At 37.5% G+C, this 11,360-nt stretch overlaps 1 protein-coding gene across 1 annotated transcript in view; it reads right to left on the bottom strand.

The window, feature by feature from the left end:
- LOC140562296 (cation channel sperm-associated protein 2-like) overlaps positions 1 to 11,360 on the bottom strand; it is a 47,120-nt gene that overhangs the window by 20,532 nt on the left and 15,228 nt on the right. The window lies entirely within an intron of this gene.

The raw sequence follows: 11,360 nt of genomic DNA, 5'->3' as shown, positions 1-11,360 counted from the left end.
TAGATATTGAATGACTTCATGTTCAGGTCTTCCTAATACATTCCTCGCTGAGTGTAAATACCATGCATGTGTGTATAAGCTTGTTTTTGCAATGCTTCACTATTGTTCACTGACTTTCACTCATGTCCACATGCATCAACTCTTTTTCTACTCATTCTTGCCTGTGTTTATTATTATTTTCTATGTATATTGCAGCCAATTGCTGCTCCATTAAAGCTTATTTGAATGGGTGATTGTTTATGGTCAGTAATTTGGGCCCTTATGTTTATTATATATCTCCTAGCAACAACATACTTAAATCCAATACTCCTGTTTACATGCACTATTAATTAATGTGTTTAAACTACTAAGTGGAACTATTGTATGTTTGCCACTATTATTATTGAAGCTGGAACAATGCCATTTAGGCTGTTGGCCAAACTTCTAAAAAAAAAAAAACAGAGTTATTAAAGCTGGTCTTCTGAACACTGCTGCCCATTTGACGTGTGCTCAAGAGCACATGGATAAACCAAATGCCAATTGAAAGAATATTGGAAGGACAGTTGAATCCAAAAAGGTGAAAACCAATGCAGAAACCTCATCCCAACTGAGAGGCATGGGGATAGTAGTAACATGGTTTGCCGTCATGGGAGCAGGACAGCTTGCCTTTATTAATGAACTTGTTGTAGCAGTAAATTCTTGCAATGTGTTATGGTTTGGACTTTGATTTGGCCACTTCAAAATGTAAACTTTCTTCTGCTCGAACAATTCCTTTGTAGAGTTACTAGTCTTACTGCATGACCCTTATGCTCAAGATTCAAGGCAATAAGTCCATGTTTTCTTTCCCTTTTTTATTACTGATGTATATAAAGATCTTCAATCTCTTAAAGAAAATCCATCCATTCATCCATCTTCGTATTTGCTTCTTTCTGGTCAACATTGCTGTGGGTCCAGAACCTACCCAGTCATTGGACACAAGGCAGGAATTCTTGGAAAAAGTGTTATAAATAAGTTAACAATTATTATTATTATTATTATTATTATTATTATTATTATTATTATCTGGACTGAGAAAAATTTATTTTGGAAATGTAACTGAATAAAGGTAGAAGAATTCTGGATCTGATTAAAGCATAGTGAAGCATGTTGAGTCCAACAAATGTACAACAATAAACCTTTGCACCTCCACGCGAAAGCCCAGAAGTTGTAATGCACAGAATCATCAAGGCAGCTTTGCAACAGATCCTCAATCCTCAAATAACACCAGCATCCTCCATTCATTCAACTGGTGTCTAATGAAAAGCTAGGAACACAGGATGTTTGTAATTTGGAAAATATGATGTGTGTCATGACACAAAAGATGCTTATCTTCTCTTTGGCTTCGGGACCATGTCAACCACCTTTGTTCTTGCTTAATTTCAAAAACTCTGCCTCCTCTGGGGTCACTGGAAACGTCATTGCTGCTTTATTAATTGCTTTGTACTGTTTGCATGTGACTGCATGCTGTATTTTTGAGCTTGAGAAAACATCTTACAAGTCACACAGTCCTGCTCCATACCTGCAAACACAAGAACTGCTTAACAACCCACTAAAGAACTGGATTCAATAAAAACAAAAAAAGTTGACATGAACTTTAAAACTCATAAAAAAGTTCCACAACTTACTGAACTTTTTCCCAAGAAATCTTGTGATGATTGTCTACAATAAACATAGCTTAACAAAGAGAAGAAAACCTCAAAGGCTTTTTGTAGAGTATATCTGTGCTAAATCTAAATACTATTGTGTGAGTGCCCAGATTTGATTGTTCCTGCCTTAAATCCTATCTGGATCTGACCTCTGCGAAATCCAAGCATTCCAGGAAATCAATTAGGCAATTTGTCTTTATTCACCAAACCACCACTTTAAAATGAGAAAGACTTCATTCTTTGTCTCAAATCTATGATAGAGGGTGATTTCACATCTACCTTTGGTCCAGACCTTTATACTTTTTTACTTTGACAACGGTACAGACCAAATAATGAAAATTTGGGTCAAATAGAACCATGGTTTGGTTCTTTGTGAAAACACTTTTGTTGTGGTTTGTAAAAAGGTCCTGGAAAGTAGTAAAAAGTTTGTTAGTGCGCTTTGCTAAATTGCAATGTAAAACCAAAACTAACCGGATCTAATTCTGTACACATTATAACAAAAACACAAACTGGTTCTTGGTTCGGTTTTTGGTTCTTGTGAAAATGCCAAGAGTCACTTTTGATGTGTTGTACCCTGTGAGGTTTTTAGGAGATATGGGCGAGTACTTGAAGAAGCAGTAGCTGATTACTCACTACACTGTCCGATATGGACTAACATACCAACCCATGCATGTAAACACAAGTGTATAGCCCCAGTTTGCCATGTACTGGTAGCTAGTTGAAAGCATAGGTAGTGCGCTACCTTTTGCATTGCTTTTGCATAGGTGTGGCAGTGTGTTTCATTTGTGAATCATAGGAAGTCAGACAGCAATTGCACAAAAACAACAAGAAGGCACTAATAAAACAGCACTTGTGGAGAATTGAGTGTAGTGGCTGCAAAAAAAAAAAGCTTTAAGCTTTTAATTAAACCAGTAGCTGGCTATAGCTGCACTTTCTGAAAGCTTTTAGCATTAAGGACAATCATTTCGAGCATCACACGAAACATTAAGCTAGTTCTCTCTGCTAGACTAATAGTTAGAAGAACTTAAAACTCAGACGCTTTGGGAAAACTGGGGCGAGGTTGATCATTTGATCATAGAAAATAAATAGGAGAAGGAAGAAAAAGCTGCTGACTAACCTAGTATGAACATAAGATTAACTAATGTTTCTCTGCGTGGTTAGCTGACAGGTTTTCTATTTTGTCAATCATTTTTTGGACAAGGCAAAGTTTATTTTATTTAGGCGTTAGCAGAGCTCAGTACCACTGAGGCAAATATCTGATCAGTACAGTAATTTACACCCTCTAGTCAACAACACTCTTGAGAAGGTAGGTGTCTCATTGTCAAAGTCTACAACTAAGATACGCCTTCATGAATGTAAATATAGAGGGTTTACTTTAAGACAAAAACCACTGGTAACACTTAAGAACAGAAAGGTCAACATACTTAATCAGTAAATCTTTGCCTGTAGTCACTTTAGCCACTCATACTGAAAATACAGTTTGCTCAAGTGTCAGTTTCTCATGTTCAGACCAGCAGTGTTTCTTCATATGCTCAGGGCTTTGAAGTGACACTGTAAGGACATCCACATTGGCCTGCTCACATACTCCCCTTTCATCCATCATGGACATCTCCCAGCTGTTTAGCACAAAAAACACCTCTTCCAAATTTCAAAAACCAAGGCCTCTGAGTCTACCATTTCATCCAGTGTCAGTTCTTCAGTTTATATGCACCAGCTAAGCAAGGAGTGCTGAATGAACCACCAGAAAGCACAGAGAGAGCACAAAGAGGACAAAAACTTGACCTGGCTTTGTTAATTGCTAACGTTACTTTAATGTGTGAGATTACTTAGTTAATAAAACACTTTTAGATTGATGCTCCGGTTGTGTCAGTTGGCCAGGAACATTTATGAACCTTTATAAAGCAGTGCATTCTTATTCGGTTGTCACAAGGAAGTATTAAGTAAAATGTAAGTACAAACCTATGCATAACCAGTGCAATCATCCAGGAGTTCTTAATCCCAGTTCTGGGGACCATTATCACAGTGCTTTCCCTCGTCCTGTGAAAGATAGTTGTGTTCATGGGTGAAAAATACGTAAGTAATTGCACTTTTTATTGGTAAATTTGTACTTTACTCAAGTATTACTGAAATTGAATACTTGTACTGTTACTCAAAGAACTCTCAGAAATCTCAAATAGACCAGGAGACTTTTCTCTTTTTCTCTCTGACTAATGAGACCATTCCAGCACAAATTTTACCCCTGGCCACTCCTGGTTACAGTCGTTAAGCTACAAATAGACAGGTGTAAAAGGGTTAGCCAGGGACCTACTTCTGGACCCCAGTTTGATGAGGACTGTTCAGAGCCCAGTCATTCGAAATTTTGGTTTTATCAGTTTTCCTATTAACACTTATACACAAGTTACACAGATTTAAATACTCTAATGTAAACAACAAATTATGTTTTTAAATTCAGTGCATTTTTTTTCATATACCTGCAACAATAAGGCATTCATATAAGGATCCATTTGTAATGATCTGTTTGTATTTTGTCAAGTTTTTGGTATGTTTGTATGTTGATTCTCAAATGTCTGGAATCACTGAACAAACTTTCAGCCCTGTCTTGGAGACTCTGCGTATAACCATTAAAAAAATGGTTACAGCACAGACACACATTAAAACACAAACAATATGATGATGGTTTGTGTAGATTTAAAGCACTTCCATTTGTTAACAAGTCTAAAGTGCCATCAACGGGCATCTACATTTGAAAAAGTTGGGAGTTGGGAATTTCACCCTCATGACCTGTCCATATTTTCATTTCAGAGCTGCTTTTGAAGCTCTGGACACTTTACCTGTTCAAGGCAGACTGAAAGATCTGGACAGAATAACAGTGTGCACGCATTTTCCATGGGGCCCGGTGAGGATAGGAGTGAACTCTAAAGATAATCTGTCATGTCCTGCAGACCTTTAGGATTTCAGCTGCTGCTGTTCACCCTGGTAGTCCCCCCTCCCTATAACCCCCTCCCCGCCTTTCCTGTAGTAAGTGGCTGCAGGGAAAAAGTTGTGCATGCTGATAAGAGGCCAGGAGGAAAACTCACGCAGACCTGCAATCAGTGCGTTAGATGTCCGTAATCAAGAACAATCACATGTTATTTTCTTGTTTATTTTGTGCCGGGTTCCATACATTACACACACAATGCAATACAGCATCTTAAAAGCAGTGCGGCAAGTTAAAAAAAGTACTTATACTATCAGATGATGGAGCATCGACAATGACGTAGTTGTGTTTCACCACCACCATCTCTGTGCCTTTTTAGAAACACTCCTTAAGAGATCCTATAACAGACTATATTCATAGCTGCTGAAATTTTGAAACTAAAAAACAATACTGTATTTTTTTTTATGGACAACCAAAGAACAGCCTGCAGTCTTATACAGAAATGTAACTTTTCCAACAGTCCCAACATTAACCAGTCCTTTTTGCTCTTTTAATATATTGAATGACTTCTTTGTACGGAATGTGCAATACAAATGCCTTGACTTGCATGTTAGCCTCTGATCATTCTTGCCTCACTTAACATGATGATCAAATTTTATTTATGTGCTCCACTGCAGTTGGTACTTTAGAATTACTTAAGGGGCTTTATAATTCCCAGTCAGGACTTCAAGCCATTTTGAGGTATTTTGCTGTACTATGAAACAATTCTTCTCAATCTCAATAAATAATAATAATAGTGAAACCATCTACAAAAGTTTCCCCATAAATCTGAAGCAGCCATTTCAGCATCCCAATGGTTCTTTAAGCTGTCATGCCTATATGATGCATGAAGTGGCCAGGTGTAAACGGGTCTAACTGCCAGTCCTGCTAAGTGATAAGGGAGAGCGAGAGAGTGTAAGAACATCGACATTACCTCTGATATATCTCTAGGCATTCGGATTAAACATAGAGAAAGACTAAGCAAAAATAATGTTAAGAATTGAAACTGCATGTATTTCTGGATGCGTGTATTTTGTGTTGACAGTGTGCTTGGCAGATATTTTACAGGCTGTGAAAAAAGGAACAAAATGAACTGCTTTTCTTTTTGTTCTGACGGGAACATTATGGGAGGACTGATTGTTGTTGGTTATTCTTTCTGTACACTGTTTATAATAAAGAATGAAATGAACTGGATACAGTAACATTACTCCCACATCCACACTGTATGCTTCTAAGACAAACACCGATTTTTTGCTTCTCTGGAAGTGTTCTTCTCATGTTTAACCATTTGGATGCGTCTTTAGTCTTGTATACACTGTGCAGGTTTCTCCAGGCATGTGCGTGTGAGTGAGAGAGTATCTGGCTGCAGGATTCCTGAAGAATCTCTTACTGTGACCTTGCGGTGATGGAGATTATGGCATGTTTGTTTAACAGCAGACTGGTGCTGATTTACTGCTGGATTTACTGACTACGATTTGGGTTTCTGACAAAAAGCAGCAGGTCAGGAGGTCAAAGAAAACACAGAAATCAGAAGTACTTCAATCCTAATGGACTGAAAAAAATGTGGTTATGCAGTTAGTTATGCATTTTCATCACTTCATCACATTATTAAAGGAAATGAGGTGACTAAAATGCATAAATAGCTTAAAAACAACATTCCTCTGTTGTCTTTTCAATCCATTAAAATTACAACATATTTAATGCTGTACTTTTTGCCCTCTTGGGACCATCTAAAACATCTAACAATTTGTAGATCCTTTAGTTTGTGTCACAGGGAGGTAAAAATCAATAGGTATGTACTATGTACAACACAATTCTTGACAAAAAGATCAAACTTAAAGATAGCAGATGTGTGAAGGTATTTCGGTGTGGCTGATGCACAGGGCCGGGGTCAGGGCTACACTGAGCGCTCAGGATTATTACGAAAAGCATGTTGCAAAGATGTGCTCAAAAATATCCATGTGGATCCCACCCTGCTCTTTGATCCCAGAGTTTAATGACTTGTCCACTGTATCTTAGGACTCAGAGCGGAGGAGTGGTCGAGCCAGACATGCTGGAGCATGGGGGGAAAACTCATTTGCTAATTAGCGTGGCCATTTCCTGTTTTATCTGTAGGACTTCCTCCAGCCTTATAAGATGGCTATTGCTTTGGCTTTGGTCTGCTGAGTCTTCTGAGACTAATTATGTAATGTTTTTTATCATTTTTATTATGGGTTTATTATAATTTGTAGTGTGTAATGCATTGCGGTTGAGGTAGGTACTGAGGGTAGGGTCAGATCATCTGCATTTATCTAGTTAAGAATGTTGTTCAGGAGAAATATTCAACTGACGTTTACTTTATACATGAGTCAATGATTTCATTGCAGAATTGCAAAGTAATCATTTTAAGCTCACAGATGAAGGGCATGTCCAAAGGGTTAGGATTGAACACGGAAAAAGCATAAAACTTTTAAGACCACAGCATTTTATCACACTTTAAAAAAAGGCAGTGGTTCATCAAACAGTATTCATTACAGTGCCTGTAAACAGTTCTCACCGCTTGGATGTTTTATAGATTTTATAAATGCAATCAATGTCAATATAGTTTGACTGTTTTGACAAATTCATTTAACGTCAAAGAGTGAAAACAGACATGGTAATGTTAATTACAGATAAATGTTCAGATCATTTAAAGGGACTGACCTAATGCAACACATCCCCCTAAAGTTTAGTTAAGTCTATCATTAAGAAATGGAAGGAATGGAAGGAAGCAGGCAGTTCACACAGAGGAGAGGCAAGATACTCATGGCTCCTCTGAAGGACAAACATCCAGGCTTTTTCTGTCCTGGCACCAAAGTGGTGGAACGAACTTCCCCTGGGTGTCCAAACAGCAGAACTGACTGAAGACCCACCTCTTCCGAGAATACTTGAGCGAATAGTAAAGTACTATGATCTCCTTACTGACTTGTGTTTAGTAATGTTTAAGCTTAGAGGTATCTTTAAATTTTAAGCCTATTCAAACTAGCTGAGGTTATTCTTGAGTAAATAGCAAAGCACTTTTGTAAGTCGCTCTGGATAAGAGCGTCTGCTAAATGCCTTAAATGTAAATTTAAATGTAATGAGTTAAATGGCTGCTGCCACCACCATGGACCACCATTAATTCTTTTTGCCATTCTCCCATAAAGCTTTGCCTGGTGAAGAACCCGAGCAACACTTGTCGCATGCAGAATCTCTCCTATCTCATCTGCTGAAGCTTTGGTATCACTTTACCTGAATGGACTATTGCAGATGCCTCATAGATGCTCACCTGACATTCAACTAACATTCAACTGAAGATCTTTTAATATCCAGCTAAACTAACTAAGTTGAATGTAAATGACTGTCTACTGAATGTAGCGAATGGGGTAAGTTGTAGCTAGTAATACAGATCATCATCAGCATCACAAACGACAAGGGAAGGTCACAGGATAAAAAGACGTGCAGAAATTAGACTAGTTCTGTTTTTTATGAACAGACCTGGAAACAACAAACCTCTACTAAAGAGACGAGTAATACGCTGCTGCAGCACAATCCTCTCCTTCAACATGACACACAGTTTATTACTGTATTTTCACACTAAATAAGGCAGGTAAGGCAATTTCTCTGCATCAATAAAGAAGCAAAAACCTGAAAATGGATATAAAATAAAATGTTTCTAAGGTTAAAGGTCACCTGTTACATGTGGTTACTGTGTGCAATGCAATGTTTCATTCTACAAAGACTTCAACAGCAGACATTATGGAAAAACGCTATCATCTTTTACTTTCATTCCTAGAGTGCACAGTCAAAACTACTTTTTTCTTAAGCCCACTGTCCCAGTACTTCTGAAGAGCAATGTATGTAACAGGCCTTTAACAGCAGATCATGTGGGTTTCATTAAAGCACACTTTGAAGCCCTCCAGCCCACCCTTCCTCCGATCACTTATGAAACTGAATCATTATCAGCCCATCTATGCAGAAACTCTGACGACTTGCATTTCCCAGAGAAATCGGAAAGCAGGCAGGGGAAAAAATGGGGAAAATAACATCCTGGTAAGAGGAACATGGGGAGTGGGCTTTGTGTGTAAGGAAGACAAAGATTAATTACAGTCATGTCAGTGAAGAAAAAAAACGAAAAAGCTTTAAACCCCAGAGAAAAAAAAGGGAGGCATGACTTCTCACGCAAAGAGTGTGTCTATGTGTGTGTGTATGTGTGTGTGGGTAAATGGCATGAATACATCAGAACTGGAAGTGGAAGTAGAGAGAAGTGATGGGGTGTTCGTTTTACTGATTATGTAAGGTTCTAACTCAACACCTGCTCATGATTGTATTATCCAACACAGCCATTGAAACTTTAAAGGCACTTTAACCAGAAGCTTTTTGCAACCCTTAGAAGTCGTGTGATATTGTTTCATACTTTCTCAATTATCATCTTATATAATTCATTAGCTAATCAATTACATGGACATTCAATTTACAATCTGTCTCAGCACATTCAAGTCTGCACTTCTGACTTTTTCTAGTGTTTCATTGTCAAATAATGACAAAATCACACACAACAAAAGTAAGGACTGGTATGGGAATCCATACAGCTGTATAGCTAGGGTTGAGATTATTTTTTCCTGACAGAAAAGTTAAAAAGGGGTCATAAAGGGCTTTTTGGATTAAATATTTCTATGAAGTATGAAAGTTAAAATATTTCAGATTTTGTTTTTGACTGTACTGTGTAGATGTATGTGTATGAAGATTAAACACTGTAAATTAGCTACACCATGCACTGTCAGAAACTTTCCTCCATGCTGTGATTCTTTTACTTTAGACTCTGATTCTAGCAATGTAGAATCATATAGAATGGGGAACGTAGACACAGCCGTTATAAGCTTTTTGTACATGTTGTGCAGATGGAAATGTGTAGGACAGCAGAATGTTACTTTTGCCCGATTGGTCAGCGTGGGGCAAGTCATGTTCACGCCACCCCCTAATATCCCACAATACCTTACAATACATTTGTTTCCACTAGTACCTGTTGAAAATGAATGGGGATGACATTTTGGATCACATCTTTGGATCACATCTTCGCAGTTCTTCGCAGTTCTACATACTTATATGCCAGGGGTCAGTAAAAAAAACAACAATAAATACATTAATTAATTACTTAAGAAGACAAATTTAACAATAAAGAAATGTAAATAAGATTTAAAGTTCACAGTCTTGCTGGAAGCTATGCTGCTTTTTATATTCTATATATGCTTTCTAAGACCTGGCTGACCACAACTAGCTAGGCTGATCGCTAACTACAGGAAAAAGTCAGTTTTCTTTCTATTGTGGAGTAAAAGCTTAATGAGTCTTAAAATGTCTTTGCATAACTCGCACTCTGCTTGAGGCTACGTGTGTTTGACCAATGCCCAACATTTTTTACTGATGATAACAGACTCCTTTTGGTGTCCAGTAATAGCAAACAGATTTTAAGAGGTTGGGGTGAAGTGAAGGAATGCCTTGGGCATTTTATCGAGCTGTGAAGTCTGGCAAATGTCCACATCACATCACAGCTCAGCGAGGCCCAGATTGTCAGATATAAAACCCAAGAGTACAATTATTAATTGGCAGCTGCATTGACATCTGAGCCTGTAATATAGATGCACACAAAGTTGCATATTGTGTTTTTTTACAGTATAACAACCCCTGTTACATGGTGTATTTGGCATGGTTTCTGGCCTTTTGCTATATATATATATATATATATATATATAGAGAGAGAGAGAGAGAGAGAGAGAGTCATATATAGTCATTATTATGATTATACCAGCTATTATGGCATGGTGGTATAAGGGCACTTTTTCCTAGAAAATTAGCCTTTCTATTAATTACATTTTTTAATTGTAAAGATTTTAATTGTAAAGTAATTGTAAAGATATTAAAATACATTGAATACATTTCTACAGCTTTATATGATTAGTAATATTACCTCTCCATCTCTTAAAATAGTTTTAAATGAATGTCCAAATGTTAAAATATATTTAAAAAAAACAAAGATTTGCATGGGGTGTCCCAACTTTTTCACATGACTGTACAAGTGTACGTGGGGTTGATACGATCAAGTGTACGTGATCGAGATCGTTCTGCATATGGACAGTGAACTGATAATGTTTTGTTTGTCAAATTTAACATATAAAATCATTCAAATTGCTTTACAGCATTTCAGGTATAAATACTATGTTGAACACCTTATTACCTGACTGTGCAATGTTATAGTATACATGACACTGTGGGAAAATGAACCATTACATGCGGAATACATTTTTGGAAACATTATCATTTTCACAAAAAAGATTTTCCATATAACACACTGAAGGCTATTACTGAAGCTGAAGCGGCTTATTAATGATGAAGACTGGCTAATTTTCCACATTTATCAGTGCATATTATTTTGGTATAGAGTGCTAAGTTCCTTGTAGACCTGACAGAGCAGTTCAGCAGACAGTGGTGCCCTCTCAGATCATAATCACCAGCCTGTGTTTATCTTCTGGCTTCTTTTTTTGCCCAACAGGAAGTTTTTTTTTGTCTCTTCAGGCTAGGATTTCTAAACATCATAAATACAAGTGAAGGAGTGTGTCTAAACCTCCAATCAGAACTCTTCTCTTTGGGGCTCGCTCTGAGTTTACTGATAGACAGTATGATAAATTGCACCATGTTCTGAAAGCTGCTGTTGTTTCAGTGGTAGAAGCTGATTGGCTATCCGTAAC

Source organism: Salminus brasiliensis, chromosome 1 (assembly GCF_030463535.1).
Source record: "Salminus brasiliensis chromosome 1, fSalBra1.hap2, whole genome shotgun sequence".
NCBI lineage: Eukaryota > Metazoa > Chordata > Actinopteri > Characiformes > Bryconidae > Salminus > Salminus brasiliensis.
The sequence above is the reverse complement of the archived record's forward strand: the minus strand, read 5'-3'. Positions and strand labels throughout refer to the sequence as shown.